Genomic DNA, 8476 nt, shown 5'->3' with positions numbered 1-8476 from the left:
TAATTTTGTTTTTAGACAAACAGGAAATACCCTGTCCCATGGACATAGCCCCACCCCTCCACTCCTCACTGGAACTAAGATGACTACATACCCTAGAGAGGTGCTGTACAAGGTTTCTGGCTGATCTATGAAGAATACCTACCTCATTATGTCATTGCTCCTGTGATTTTTTTTTTAAGATAGAGAGAAGAGAGGGAATTTTTTTAATATTTATTTTTCAGTTTTCAGTGGATATAACATCTTTATTTTATTTTTTTAATGTGGTGTTGAGGATCGAACCCAGCGCCCCTCGCATGCCAGGCAACCACATTACCGCTTGAGCCACATCCCCAGCCCAACTCCTGTGATTTTTTGTTTGTTTTACTTGGGATTGAATCCAGGGGCACTCTACCACTGACTTATGTCCTCAATCCTTTTTTTAAAATATATTTTTTTAGTTGTTGATATACCTTTATTTTATTTATTTTTTATATGTAGTGCTTATAATCAAACACAGTACATCACATATACTCTACAACTGAGCTACAACCACAGTCCCCCCCAACCTCTTTTTTTGTGGGGGTACTAGGGATTGAACCCAGGGGTACTCCACAACTGAGCCACATCCCCAGCCCTATTTTGTATTTTATTTAGAGACAGGGTCTCACTGAGGTACTTAGCGCCTTGCTGTTGCTGAGGCTGGCTTTGAATTTTGGATCCTCCTGCCTCAGCCTCCTGAGCCACTGGGATTACAGGTGTGGGCCACCTTTGACCTTTGAGAACTGCATCAGTGTACTTGGCCACTCTGGTGAGACTGAGTGGTCAGCCTAGTTACAGCTGCTAAATAGAGGAGCTGGGAGCAATTTCAGCAATGCATAACTCCTGAGCCCAAGTCTTTCCCACAATGCTTTGTCTTTCCTTATGCTTTTTCATTGTTTTTTGTTGTTGTTGTTGTTCATTCCCTCAACCTCGTTAGCACTTGAGCCCTCACTCGGTACTTTGGCACTGTTGTCAATCAAATAGTAACAAAAAGAGGCTTACAGTCACTTTGCTAAAAAGTTTGCAGTGTGTGTGTATTGCTGGGGATGGAACCCTGAGGCTTTCACATGCCGGGCAAATGTTCTATCTCTGAGCTACAACCCCAAACCTTGCAATTTTAGACTATCCGAGGGAGAAGTGTACCCAGGAGGACAGACAGTAAGAGAAATCTACAAAGGGGTGATAGTGCCCAATCTAGTTGTCATGCTAAGAACTTTTTTTTTTTTTTTTTTACCACAGCCATGGGGAGCCACTGAAGGTTCTAGAACAGGGGAGTTACAAAATCATTTCCAGGTTTTGAGATGATCTTGTGGGCAGAGTGAGGGAGTACTGGGGCTGCTTGAGATAAGAAGCAAGGAGATCTGTTAGGAAACTGGATTAACAGACCAAGGTAGCCACAGGTAGGGGCCCGAACCACACCAGACACAGAGGGAAAGAAAAGGACAGATAAACTGAGTGCAGTGCACTTGCCTATAATCTCAGTGTTTTGGGAGGCTAAGGTAGAAGGATTGCAAGTTCAAGGCCAGCCTGGAGGACTTAGTGACACCCTGTCTCAAAATAAAAAAGGGCTAGGGATGCAGCTCAGTGGTGGAGCACCTCTGAGTTCAATCCCCAGTACAATAAATAAATAAAACACAGATAAAGCAGAAGTCATAGAAAAGGGGAAGATTTAAGGTGTGTTTGTCATTAATTTTTTTATTCATCTAGTCAACTTCATTTATTTCAACATACTTTTATTGGTTTTATGAGTGCATATCTTGTACGAAGAGATGTGTTAACCCTGAACTGACTCTCAATGTGAACCTGGGTGACAAGGAACTCTATAGGTGAAGAACCACGAATGAAGCACGTTTCCTCAGTGAATATTTGGTTGTGCCCATATTGTCAGCTGTGGCCAAATTTAGAATTTCTCTATGAGATTTTTGTTTGTTTGTTGTTTTGTTTTTATTTTGATGCTGGGTATTGAGCACAAGGGTGTTCTATCTCTGCGGTAAATCCCCAGCCTTCCTTTGTTTTTGAGACAGGGTCTTGCTAAATTACTGAGGCTGATCTCAAATTTGTGATCCTTGTGCTTCAGTTTTCTGAGTAGCTGGGATTACAGGCATGTGTCCCTGCACCTGGCTGTCTTTGAGTTCTTTAAAGAGCAGCAATTACAAAAGCTCAGTTTACAGCAGAAACAACTCTATGGTATAATTTAAGGCCTCCCAGGTTCTGAAGTGGCAAAGACCTTTGTCCATTCCTAGCCTTTCTCAACTGAAAAATCTTAACTGGGCCTCTCCAGAAATCTTCAACATGGCGGATTTTAGGACTGTCAGCAGTCTCTACAAAAGAGTCCAATGTAGATAAACTTCCTATTTTCGTGTCGCCCTGTTTACTTGGCCACTGGCCGAGAAGATACCAGCACTCCAGGTGCTGGACACTCCCTTACTAGTTTTCACAAACATATCCAGTATAGTACTTTGAAGAAATGTGCAAACAAGGCCTCTGGCCTTGAGCTGGGCTTCACAGAGATGTCTACATTTTTAAGATAAGTTACAATTGGGCTCCATGGTAACAGCTGGCAGGGGGAGGAAAGAAAGGGGAGAAGAAGCTCTCCCCTCCTCTGGTGTTGTCCTTGAAGAGTTAATTGCCCAGAACAGTGAAAGAAAAAGCTGCTTTTATGTGAATTTCTGCAGACTGTGAACTTCTGAGCCCCTCCTCTTACACACTGGGTATAAAACTCTGAAACTCCCTGAACTCGAGGTTCAGGGGATTAATTGATTACAGCAAAAGCTGCGTCCCCGAACCTGGCTGCAGCCAAAAAAAAAAAACTGTTTCCTGCTATCTTCAGTGCCTTGCCTCGTTTGTCCCTACAGTTCCATCATCAAATATTTATTCTTTTGGATCAGTCATGCTGCAGAGGGAATATTTTGAATAATTATTCTATGATCTTTTCACTCCCCTGCTCCAAAACTTTCAGTGGCTCCCTATGACCTATAGGAAGAAGTTCATGGTCCTAGAATGGCATCCAAACCAGATACCAACACAGTTATGGTTTTACATTTATCTGTGTGAATCTGCCTAAAGCCTCTTTATCTCACTAAACTGTAAACATTTTTGTTCATACTTTTTTCACCAGCACCTGGCTCAGTATCTGCTAATAGACATTTGAAGAATGAGTAGATGATTGTATGAGGGCAAAAGAGCAATGTACCTTTGCTTTAGAGTGCTTGGGACGCATGTCAGCATTCACAAATTCTGTCCCGACCCCATTCCTGATCTTCTTGGACTATGTTCTCTGTGAACTTGAACCCCAGATCTACCACAGCTGCAGCCTGCCTTCCCAGAGGCTCCAAGGCTAGGAATGGACAAAGGTCTTTGGCATTTGAGAGCTGGCCCCCACCCGCCACTCCACTCCTTGGAGGAATTTGCCACCAGGGTTCTTGTTTTGTGTACACTGTTGATTTGATGGGATTGAAGGGGCTATGCAAAGGTGAATGTGAAGAATGCTTGCCTCTTGTTAGTATCACCCCAACATGCTTTTACCTTAAGAGTGATGGAGATTTTCTGAAAATTTTTTTACAGTTACCAAGAGTCAAATAAATGTTTTTGGTCATTTAAAGAAGAAGAAGGCAAAATCTAAACCAGGCCAGAGGTACACACCTGTAATCCCAGTGGCTCAGGAGGCTAAGACAGGAGGATCTCCAGTTCAAAGCCAGCCTCAGCAAAAGCGAGGTGCTAAGCAACTCAGTGAGACTATGTCTCTAAATAAAATACAAAACAGGGTTGGGGACGTGGCTCAGTGTTCGAGTGCCCTTGGGTTCAATCCCCAGTACCCCCCCCCAAAAAAAAAGCAAAATCCGAATCATTAAGATTTCTTTGATTTCTGATCTGTTTACTTCCCCAGAAAACCCAGCACAGATTGGGCCAGCTGGTCAGACCTGGCCCACAAAGAAGCCACTACCATTTTAGTAACAGGCTCCTGGTAGAGGGCTGGGTGGGACAGGACTCCCTTCTGGCTCCACTTGGTGCCAGCTGTGTTCATCAGGGATAGGAGCATCTTTTCTTTTCCCTCTTCCCTTTCTTTTTTCCTTTCTGTTTGCTTATGTTTTATCTTTGTGGTGCTGGGGATCCAACCTGGGCCTCCACCCAGACAAAGGCTCTAGCTCTACCACTGAGCTACACTCCCAGCCCCTGAGGGAATCTTTTCCTAATTCACACAGAGGCCTAGAGAAGTGCTTTTTAAAACTTGCCTAAAGATGTCTTATAGGTTAGTGGTGGTGATGGTGTTGGGGCTTTTGGGAATACTGACCAAAAAGCTGAGTGTTTAAAGGAAGCCCCTGTACCCCAGTCAAAAGTGCATGGGATCCCAGTACCCTTCAGGTGAGTTTATGAGAATCTCCTATGCTCCTGATTCTCCCCCTCATTCCAATTTTGAGTCTTATTGCCAATACCCTGCTCAGCCCTGGGGAGGTGATATGGCCCTAGACCCCTCACCTGCCCTGCCCCCACCAGCCCCATTGGTTACCTTCTAAAAGGATCTCAGGATGCCCTAGACACCTTCCAGAAGTTGTGAATCAGGCCACAGGTTTGCATACAAGAAAATTCACATAGCTTTATTTTTTTTTTAAATCAATACTATTTGGTCTCTGAGCCCAAGCCCTCTGGACTGGCAGAAAATTCAGTCTCGATGGTTATTTTTTTTTAAATTTTTATTTTTTAGTTGGACACAATAGTTTTATTTTTATGTGGTGCTGAGGATTGAACCCAGGGCCTCGAACATGCTAGGCAAGTGCTCTACCACTGAGCCACAAACCCAGCCCTCATTGGTTATTTTTTTTTTTAAAGAGAAAGTGAGAGAGAGAGAGAGAAAAAGAGAATTTTTTAATATTTATTTTTTAGTTCTCGGCAGACACAACATCTTTTTGTTTGTATGTGGTGCTGAGGATCGAACCCGGGCCGCACACATGCCAGGCGAGCGCGCTACCATGAGCCACATCCCCAGTCCTCATTGGTTATTTTTGATGGTGTCTTTCTGTTTGGAGTGACCCAGGGCTCTGAACAGGAATGGAGCTTTAGTTTTAATGGTTTGTAGGCACTGCTGATACAGCCTGTACTGTTCCTGGGGGCCACAGTTCTCCTGTGGCTCTCGGCTCTGCCCCTTGGGGGCTTTGTGGATTCATCTGGGTGGTGTCCATTCTTCTGCTGAATGCAAGCTCTACCAGGACAGAGTCTTCCATTATTCACCACATTGTCTGTAAGGTCTGCAGTCTAATCCACACTCAATATTTACTGAACCCAAACAAATATCCAAGGACTTCCAATGTGAGGATCTGCTAACTCCTAGAGAAGACCTGGACTCTTCTGGAACACAATCTCTGTCTGCTCCCCACCCCACTGGTGTCCTCTCCCTACTTTTACTATCCTCACTAACAGAACAGAGGACAAAAGCCTGAAAGTGGCTATCTTCAGTGTGCTATGGCTTTCCACCGTGCTCCCCACCCCACAAAAGCAATTTTGTCTATTTACTTGGAACAGGGTTTTAAAAAGCAGATGTAGAATTGGGATTGTAGCTTAGTGGTAGAGTGCTTGCCTAGTATATGTGAGGCTCTGAGTTCAACTCCCAGCACTGAAAGAAAAAAAATGGTGAGAACACAAATTACCCCACCTGATCAACTGTCATAGTCTAGTTAATTCCTCCCTACCAGTACTCATTAGTTTCCTAATGTAAACTCTCCCCACTCCTCATGAGGATTTCTGTTATGGTTTGAATATTTCTTCTTCTTCTTTTTAAAATATTTTTGTTAGTTGTAGATGGCCACAATAACTTTATTTTATTTTTATATGGTGCTGAGGATCAAATCCAGGCCTTCCACATTCGAGGCAAGCACTCTACCACTGAGCGACAACACCAGCCCTGAATATTTCTTTAAAATATATATTTTTTTTAGTTGTAGATGGACACAATGCTTTTACTTATTTATTTTTATGTGGTGCTCAATGAACCCAGCCTAATTCCATCTTAAAATTGGGAGCCTCGGGGGAGCTGGGGTTGTGGCTCAGTGGTAGAACACTTGCCTCACTTTCGTGGGGCACGGGGTTCGACCCTTAGCACCACATAAAAATAAGTAAAGATATTGTGTCCATCTACAACTTAAAAAAAAAAAAAAGATTGGGAGCCTCATCACAAAGTCATGATCATTTTTGTTTTACTTTACAATACTAAGATTTCTATTTGGCCTGACAATACTTTGATGTTTTAAAAACTTGCCTGGGATTCCTGACCGTGCTTTGAACTTACCCGTGCCCATCTCTTCCTGACAAGATAACAACCTTCCCCAAAATCCCAGCTGCTCCTCATTGATGTTGGATCTGAGTTTACTCTCTACCTTGAGATGTCAAGCCATGTAGATCATTAATCTGCTCCCTGTCCTTGTATTATGCTTGTCAGACCCTGTTGGTTGTAAATTTGCCCCCCTGCCTTAGATCAGACGCTGTCCTCTGGCCCTGTTTTTTTCTGGTGAGGCAGTTGCTGATCAGCTCTCTTGTGTACACAATATAAGCTTGCTTTAACTTGGTTTAAAATTGGAGTCAGTAGTCTTTGCATCATGGTTCAACAGCTAAAGAACCAACCGAGTGCCTCACACATGCTAGGAAAGCACTTTACCACCAAGCTACAACTCCAGCCTGGTTTGAATGTTTGTCACATGTTGATCCAAGTGGCTCAGAAGGCTGAGGCAGGATGATTGCAGGTTTGAAGCCAACCCCAGCAACTTAGGCCCTAAACAACTTAGCATAAGAAGGGCTGAGAATGTTGCTCAGTGGTTAAGCACTCGTTCAATCTATGGTACAAAAAAAATGTTGAAATTTGATTGCCATTGTGGCAGTTTTGGGAGGAGGGGTTAATATTATTTATAAAAGAGCAAGTTGAGGGCTGCGGATTTGGCTCAAGTGGTAGCATGCTCACCTAGCATGCGTGAGGCACTGGGTTCGATTCTCAGCACCACATAAAAATTAAGAAAAAATAAAGATATTGTATCCAACTAAAAAAAAAGAGAGAGAGAGAGAGCAAATTGAACCTTTTTTCCCTTGGCCCTTTGGACTTCTGCCATATGAGGATCTAACCTTCTTCCCCTCAGAGTATTTAGTGTTCAAAGTACCATCGTGGAGGACAGAATGGTCTCACTAGACACCAAACATGCCAGCACTTTGACCTTAGACTTCTCAGCTTCTAGACATGTGAGCCAATAAGTTTCGGTTCTTCATAAATTACCCAGACTCAGGTATTCTGTTATAGCAGCACAAAATGGACCAAGACAACTTTTCTGCCTCAGGTTCCTTGCATCTTTTACAGATTAGTCAGCTTTCTTAAATGCAAATTGGGTTGTGTCTTGCTCCTAATTAAGACTCTTCCATGGCTCCTATAGCTGTAAGCTCAAACAGCTGAGCATATCTGGTTCTTGCCTGCTTTCTCTTTCCCTTGCACCAAGAGCCCAGGCCCAACAATACCTGACAATATTCCCTTCAGTATATATATACTTCAGTATATCTCTGCATTTCTTTTATCTTTTTTTCCCCTTTTTCAGTACTAGGAATTAAACTGAGGGCCTGGCACATAGTAGACTGGTGTTGCAACACTGAAGTACCTGCCTAGCCATGGATTTTTTTTTTAAAGACAGAGACTCATTAAGTTGCCCCTAGGCCAGCCTCAAATTTACAATCCTCCTGCTTCAGTCTCTGAAGTAGCTGAGATTACAGGCATAATTTTGCCTGGCTAAATTTCTTCCTTACTAGATATAAATATCAGTACTGTAAGTAAATAAATAAAGGCAGAGATGCTGAAGCATCCCAGGGTGTGCTCATTTGTTTGAGCTCGGAACTGGGAGAGACACAGAAGAGTCTCGGGATCAAGAAGTAACACAATTTGTGTTTTAGAAAAGTTGTTCCTTCTTCCTGGGATGCTCTCCTCCCTGGTTTTCCCCTTCTGCTAACTCCTATTTGTGCATTAAGATTAAGCTGATTGATTGGGACTGGTAGTGTACCTCAGTAGTAGAGTGCTTGCCTAACAAAAGTGAGGCCCTGGTTTGATCCCCAGCATGCAAACAACAACTAAGCAAAGGAATTAAGCCTGTGTTACCTCCTCCCAGAAGACTCTCAGGTTCCACTATCTGAGTCTGATCCTCCTCTGGGCTTGTCATTTCACTTAACCTGCTGAGCTGGGATCCAGAGGTTTACCCTGCCTCTGGAGGGCAGGCGCTAACCAGTCCCACCGTTTCCCAACTACATGGTTCCTGGCAGAATGAACTGTAAGTTTTGGTTCATTTGTGTTTGAGCATCTTCTACTAGCAGTTAAGTTCTTTTGATGGATGGCCAAAGCCAGCCATTTCATACGGTTTTGTCAGTTCTGCTGGGATGGAGTAATGTAATTCAGAAAGTGGATATTTGCATTCCAGTGATTGAGGTTAGGTGAATTTTCTGG

The sequence above is a fragment of the Spermophilus citellus genome (assembly GCF_964194105.1).
Source record: "Spermophilus citellus genome assembly, chromosome: 9".
Classification (NCBI taxonomy): Eukaryota; Metazoa; Chordata; class Mammalia; order Rodentia; family Sciuridae; genus Spermophilus; species Spermophilus citellus.
Note: the sequence above shows the minus strand (reverse complement) of the source record.